The sequence below is a fragment of the Pungitius pungitius genome, chromosome 18 (genome assembly GCF_949316345.1).
Source record: "Pungitius pungitius chromosome 18, fPunPun2.1, whole genome shotgun sequence".
Classification (NCBI taxonomy): Eukaryota; Metazoa; Chordata; class Actinopteri; order Perciformes; family Gasterosteidae; genus Pungitius; species Pungitius pungitius.
The window spans coordinates 2,258,375-2,266,566 of NC_084917.1; positions in this window are offsets into that span (position 1 = coordinate 2,258,375).

The following is an 8,192-nucleotide window of genomic DNA, read 5'->3' on the forward strand; positions in this document are numbered from 1 at the left end:
CTCACTATGTCCCTCTCACTATGTCCCTCTCACTGTGTCCCTCTCACTATGTCTCTCACCATGTCTCTCTCACTATGTCCCTTTCACTATGTCTCTCACTATGTCTCTCACCATGTCTCTCACCATGTCTCTCTCACTATGTCCCTCTCACTATGTCTCTCTCACTATGTCTCTCACCATGTCCCTCTCACTATGTCCCTCACTATGTCTCTCTCACTATGTCCCTCTCACTATGTCCCTCTCACTATGTCTCTCTCACTATGTCTCTCTCTCACTATGTCCCTCTCACTATGTCCCTCTCACTATGTCTCTCTCACTATGTCCCTCTCACTATGTCCCTCTCACTATGTCTCTCTCACTATGTCCCTCTCACTATGTCTCTCACCATGTCTCTCTCACTATGTCTCTCACTATGTCTCTCACCATGTCTCTCTCACTATGTCCCTCTCACTATGTCCCTCTCACTATGTCTCTCTCACTATGTCCCTCTCACTATGTCTCTCACCATGTCTCTCTCACCATGTCTCTCTCACTATGTCTCTCTCTCACTATGTCCCCTCTCTCACTATGTCTCTCTCTCACTATGTCTCTCTATCACTATGTCTCTCTCTCACTATGTCTCTCTCTCACTATGTCATGCACATAATGCGCCTCGTGGCTTTAGTGGACACCAATAATGCAGCTGCTAATACATATTGTTGCCTTTTCCTCAAGTTTCATTTAATCACAACATGACAAATTACGGTAAATATTGTGGCTTCTTTCCCAGGGCGGCAGATAAAGTCTGCTTTAAAAAAAAAAACTGTGTCCCTCTCACTATGTCTCTCACCATGTCTCTCTCACTATGTCCCTTTCACTATGTCTCTCACTATGTCTCTCACCATGTCTCTCACCATGTCTCTCTCACTATGTCCCTCTCACTATGTCTCTCTCACTATGTCTCTCACCATGTCCCTCTCACTATGTCCCTCACTATGTCTCTCTCACTATGTCCCTCTCACTATGTCCCTCTCACTATGTCTCTCTCACTATGTCTCTCTCTCACTATGTCCCTCTCACTATGTCCCTCTCACTATGTCTCTCTCACTATGTCCCTCTCACTATGTCCCTCTCACTATGTCTCTCTCACTATGTCCCTCTCACTATGTCTCTCACCATGTCTCTCTCACTATGTCTCTCACTATGTCTCTCACCATGTCTCTCTCACTATGTCCCTCTCACTATGTCCCTCTCACTATGTCTCTCTCACTATGTCCCTCTCACTATGTCTCTCACCATGTCTCTCTCACCATGTCTCTCTCACTATGTCTCTCTCTCACTATGTCCCTCTCTCACTATGTCTCTCTCTCACTATGTCTCTCTCTCACTATGTCTCTCTCTCACTATGTCTCTCTCTCACTATGTCATGCACATAATGCGCCTCGTGGCTTTAGTGGACACCAATAATGCAGCTGCTAATACATATTGTTGCCTTTTCCTCAAGTTTCATTTAATCACAACATGACAAATTACGGTAAATATTGTGGCTTCTTTCCCAGGGCGGCAGATAAAGTCTGCTTTAAAAAAAAAAAAAAAAGTCTTTCCTTTGTCATCCAGCCAAAAGAAATCACCGTAAATCAAAGTGTTTTTTCTAAAGAGTGCTTCCCTTATGTCCTCCTTCTCGATTACCCCGAGCTCACACATCAAACACTGGAGTGGAATTAAACCCACATGCATCTAGGCCTCTTCATTAAAGACAAACTCATTTCATCCAGTGAGCAACAATGTTTCAAATCAAGGCTTTCTTTTTCTGCGAGGACGTCGCAAAAATATGTCGACGGTGGAAAAAAACAACACAAAAAGGGTATCTTTTAAAAACTGCACGAGATCTACTCACCACACGTGGGCCGCTGCAGTAATCAGCTCCACGCCCCCCCCCCCCCCTCCCTATCATCAAACATTCAGCCGGCTTTTATTTATTGAATTATTAAAAGGCCAGAAAGGGATATGAAGCCTCGAGGAACGTCGGGTAGCTGGGGGGGGGGGGGGGGGGACTCGGGTGGCGACTGTGCAGACGATGCTTTCCACTTTCCCCCGAAAAAACCCAGTGGAACCAGTCGCTTGTCCGAAGACGTCCTTCCTGCGCTCGCTTCGTTTCGACATCAAAGCCCAATGTCTTGATTGAGATTCATAGTCTCATAAATTTAGAGTCATCTTGAAGATTATTCGAGATACTCGAATAACTCGCATTAAATTTGCTCTTCAACTACCACTGAGCAGTCACCCGAGGTAGGCCAATGCACGTGTGTGTGTGTGTGTGTGTGTGTGTGTGTGTGTGTCGGCGAGGTCCAGCCAGGGAAAACGGCGGCCCACTTCCAGTAACTGATGAGGGCGGGAAAATAGAACGCTTGATTACCCCCGACGCCGCAGGAAGGAAGGTCACCTGGTCCACCTCGGAAGCGACGGGACGTCCTGATTCAAAGGTGCCCCCCCCCCCGTGACCTCGGTGGGCTTCATTAGAACCTCCATCGTCAGCATCGGGGGGGGGGGGGGTCATCGAGACCTTTAATCATCGCGATGTTGTCAGAGCCGTTAAAATGTCCTTTTTGTGATTCTATTTCTAATAAATGAGTATCAACAGGTGTAAAACCGACAGCTACTGACATGTTGTGATGGAGTCTGCAGCCGCTGCCATGCGTCAGCCAGAAGAAATCCTGGGAAGGGCTCCCGCTCAAAGACAACAACAAACAATGTGCAAACACAAACACGCGCAGCAAGCGCACACACACACTTCCAAAAAGAAGAAGAAGAAGAAGAAGAAGAAGAAGGAGCAGCCTTCCACCTCGGTGTTCTGAGGTAATTAGGAAAAAGGTTGGACTTACGGGGCACAAAGCTGTAACAGCCGCCTGGTCTTTGATTCCAGAAAACTGTAAATTTAGCGTTTGAAGCCTGTTTTCCACCAGAGGATGAGAGGAAAAGCAGCTCAAACGTGTGTTTTCCTCCTGCACCGACACTCCAATTACCAAGAAACTTTGCATGAAAACCTTCTAACACCTGAGCTCTAATTCCTCCCTGACGGAGCGGACGTCTCTCGTCAACTTAAGATGCGACTCAAACTCCATTAATGCGACAACACGGATTCCCTCCGTGTTTTTGGGGGGGTTTTTGTGAGGGGGGGGGTGTTTAGTTGCCAGACTCAGCCCTTTGGGGCCTCGATGCGCGCCACTTGTAGTCTTTTAACACGCTAATGGAGTTCTCCTCGAAGCCTCCAAACTCTTATGAATTCATCTGAAAAACAGGCGTTCAGGATTTGCCGCGGTCCTTGAATGGGGGGGGGGGGGGGGTGGTGCTCCGTGCAGCAGGTAGGACGATCCGCATCGGCGAGGCCGTCGCGGCGGGACGGCGTGAATAATTTACGCGCGGCGCGTTTGATGTTAACTAACAAGACAAGCGCGTCCACGTTGCCGAGCTTTTACCTCTCCATTAAGGGAAGCCTGTCTGATTCAGTCCCTCTTCATCTGCTCTTAGCAGCAGCTTTTTGTTCGTGGAACTAAACCTAAAAAAAAAAAATACCAAAAAATCTTAACATTTTTGAGCCAATGGAGCCAAATCTGGAAAGGAACGCGTAGCAAAAAGATCTTGCTGTTGTCTCATCGCCTGCTGAATGCATTGCTTTGGTCTCCAAAGGATGACATTTGACATTTTTTTTTAGAATTTTGCAAATTTACCAGCAGGAGGAATTCTCATCATTCCCACTGTACATGTCACATGTCCTGCACGGTGTTATTTGTCCTGTTGTCCATTGTCTCCTTGTCTTTTTGTCCAAAGTTATGCACAAGCCGCCATGTCAATGCGATATCTGCTCCTGATTCCTGAGCTTTTACATTTACATTTTTGCATTACACCTGCTAAACATCTGCATGTGAGCGTTGCCGTGGCGACGAGGTTTAGCCCTGCCTGACTTTAGCATTCAGCTCGGATCTCACAGCTGCTCCGGCAACGTTCTACTTCCTTTTTTTTTTTTTTTTTTATTAATTTTAAAAAAAAGTTTAAAATGGCATCTCTCAGGATTTAGAGTTGGATCTTTGCCACATTTCAAATGCTGAAGCTCAAGTGTTATTTGGATGACATCTGCGCCGGTTCAAGGGTGCAGCCAACGTGGGCGAATAGATGCAGAACCAGAGACGGAGTAGATGATGATGATGATGATGATGATAAAAAGGCCACAGCCCCCCCAATCAGCTCGTCTATGTGAAGTTATATTGAGTTTGTGATGTTTACTGGAGGAATGATTGAGCGTCTGGGGTTAAACGGGAATAAAAAAAGAACTGGATAATTGGCTTGACATTTAAGAGCGAACGGCAGAAGCTTTTCTGGTGCAACTTCAATATGTGCAGTGTTGTTAAAATACCAAACTGTTAAGTCTTGGGTTTTCTGACAGCAAATGAACCGCATAGAGGATTCTGGGTAAAATCTGGGCCGCTATCAGAAGCGCATTGAAATCGAGTGCAGACACGCCGTGACGCGTTGGAATGAGACGAGATCCAACGGGTGGAAGATCAGAGGGCCCAAGACGGCGCGGCATCTGCAGAGAAACGCTGTCAGCAGAACCGCCGGTCCGTGTTCTGATCACTGCAGACCAACGATGGATGGAACAGAAGAGCAACTAAAAGACAACAACACAGGTTTCTTGTAATAATTCAGGTAAAAAGAGTTTTGTTGGCACTGAACACGTTGTTGAATTTTTAGGCCTTTTTATGGTCGTTTACCCGGTTTTGATCCTCTTTGAGTCCAACACAAAGCGCGCAACGCGTGACCAAATCCCACCCGACAGTGACGGATTGTCTTCATCGGAGGTTCTTCGGGGGTTAAGCTGAATCGGGTCCGTATCTATTCGCGCTGCAGCATTAGCAATAGATCGTGTGTCCCGATAAGTAAAGGCAGTAGTGCTGAGGTAAGCTGTTGTTCCGCACTGCTTTAACACCATTTGGACTACTGAGTAATTCAATTACAACTTATGAATAATGTTACTGCAACTACTTTTTTTTTTTTTGCACTGACATGAAATAATGCGTTTATTTTAAGCAAAGGTGGAAAATGAACCCAAGTGCTTGCAAATTGCTTGTGAAATTTATTCGAATAAATATTCGCTCTTTCCTCCCGCTCTGCAGCTCATTCAGAGCGTGAACTCTAAGACGATGACCTGGAGCCCCTTAAAGGGCCAACGATGGTCTCCATGGTGACGGTCAAACAAAACGGGGCAAGCGGGTCACTTCACACATCGTCCTTTTTCTTTGTCACAAATTAAATGATGATGCCTAAAACTGTCTTAGCCTCATTACCTCATTAATGGATCATTTCCGAAAGCCCTGCTCAAACAATTTCGATGTTATGCATAAGAATGTTTGTGTTTTTAGACACCTGGTACTCCTTTAACCGAAAGTAAGTACTGTCTGCTGGTACATTTTATTAACCTTTGCTTATGTCATGTAAAACAAGACATTCATTTATTGCAAAATAAATAAAAACTAGGAAGCAGCAAAAGCAGGACTGATTTGACAGAAGTCATTTTTAAAGAACAATAAGGAATCTTTGGGAGCGCTAGATTTATAGACCCTGCCTCTCACTTTGTCTGTTGCTTGAGACCCTTGTGTGCAATCCTAGAAACATAATGCATGATTTAAACTCACAGAACCAGAGGGTTAATGAACATAAATAAAAGTGAAAACCTGCTATTCAGGTGTCAAAAAAAAAAAAAACAGTGACAGAGCAACAGCTTAAATTCCCCAGACAGCGTTGAAAAGCCGCACAATCAAAACTTCCTACAACCAAACGCAGGAAGCTACAAAGCCGCCCTTTGCCCGAATGACCGCACGAGAAACCACACGAAGAAGAGAAGCCGAGTCACTTTTAAAAAAACGCCTCCAGGAGAACAGCCCTTTACTCATCCGAGACAAAGAGTACAGCAGGAGGAGAGATGGAGAGAGAGACCAATGCCGGTCTGAGAGACATCGTGGATTTCATTTTGATGTTATTTCATGACATCCTGCACACGGCATCACTTTAAATATTCAATACCAAGAATCCTTACATGCATTAGTCTGTTCAAATCTAGAAGGAAGAACCACAGGCCGAGGAAGCCACACGCTACCATCGCACATTATACAAATGTCATACTGTTTGGATACAAATACCTGCTGCAACGCGGATGCGATGCTAAAGGTTGAGCTAATCCAGTGCATCCCGTGCCAAGGAAACACGCCGCTTGGTATTTTAGGCCCAATTACCCCGTATGTTTGGGACAAGTGACCTTTCCTCCCCGAACGTCCGGGCGGGCAACGGCTACCAGCCATCAAAAACGGTTTATTTTTAAGAGTGTGTTCTTAGGCCTCCCCCCCGCCCCCCCCCAAAAGGTCAGGCTGAGCGCTTGCACTCTCTAATGTGTGGGATGCCACTTTGCTTCGGTACCAGGATGCATTTCGTTCTGTGGTGGTTTCAGAGGCAAATTACCCAGCAATGGGAAACTCGTCCCACATCTGAGCCTAGTACATTTCATTTAATAGCTGCTCCTTTAGATTATTAGGAACTTATATTTCTCTGCTGTTGCCCTATGAATAACGACGCAAGTCACTTCCACCCAGTGAGTCACGCAGCTGATTAGATGATGCAGACAACCAAAGACTCTTAAATTCAACTAATTGATGGTCAACTGCAAGCGAGAAAAAAAAAAAAGAGAGACTATAATCTGCTCGACTGGCTTAAATGGCCGCAGCGCTAGTCTTCAAAATCAATGGAATAGAAACATGAATGATTTTTAAGCCAAACAACAGCACAGCAGAGGCAGGACGAGCCCTCGATGATGGCGTTGACAAAGAGATTAGGCCGTTTATTAGAAAAAATCTAAATACGCATGTGGCACGTTAAAAAGTGCAGATCAGTTTTTTTTTCTTCTAATATCCGGAAATGAAGGCCCACCGGATCCAGACGGGCTTTGTGTGGTAAGGAAGCATTAAACGCCAGCTTGCATCTGCTGGAAGGAGCAGGCCCTCGGTCTGGGATCCCTGCACGCCGCCCTCCCCCCTCCCACAGCCCACTCGGGTTTTCACTTTCTAGCCCTTCGCCCTCTCTCCGGTGCCGGCCATCAATCGCGGGCCAGGGGGGGGCAGGGGGGGGGGGGTGGAAGAGGGAGGGCCTCTCGATCAAAGCCTCGACACCTCCACCGAGCCCTCATTCTCGGAGTGAATGAGGAGGTTCGCCGGGGGGGGCCAGAGGCCGACGCATTGAAGATTGCGGATGTGCCGCGACGACTCCCGCCGACCCGACACCTCGTTTCAGAAAGGTTACCTGCCGAGAGGAGCGAGCGGAGGGGAGTGGGGGGGGGGGGGGGGGAGTTTAACATTCATACGCTGTATGGGTTTGAGACACGGCCGCAGTGGGTTGGGCCGATCGCAGCGAGGCTCGCCGTGTCGTGATCACCTCACAGATGCCTGAACATTCTTTACGCTTTTCGGGGAAACACAAATGAGACCATAGTTCCTGAATTAAGCTACTTATGGAATATATTGTGCATTTTACCATGAAATTGAATCAAAACCAATTTATTAGCTTCGCAGCTCGGGGATGCCGGAACATTCCAGGACCGGCCCGAGCAATCTGAGCCTCCGCTTTATTTTTTTACATTTAAGGAATATGTTTTGACCATAAATACTCCAGCGTCCTGAGCCACGGACCCTTAAATGAATTCATCCTCAGAAGCAGATTCATTTTCTTTGAGGTCATGCTCCGTTTTTTTTTTAACTTTCCGGGAACCAAAGCAATTATTCTACATAAGTAAGGTGGAGGTCCTCTTCCTCCCCGGGCATTACCTGGTCTCTAGACGCTCGTGTGACACATGGCTGTGTCCCGTCCTGAGGAGTCACGACCAGCGCCGCCTCCCCTTCCACCTGCAGACCTGCCGCCCCCCCCCCCCTTCCCTGTTCCACACTGACGCCCTGCAGGAATTCAGCCCTCCTCCACCTGCTCCTCCACCTGCTCCTCGCGTCCTCATTAGGTTCCCTGGTAACCTCCGCGCTGCCACCGCAGTGTGTTTTTCTGACAAGGCTGACTGTAAATACCAAACATCACTATCTCTGAGCATTGTGGAGGGGGGTGCTCCAAATGATCTGCTCAGCCTGCCAAGGAAGAGCCGTTCCTCTTGTGCTTCGTGGACCCGG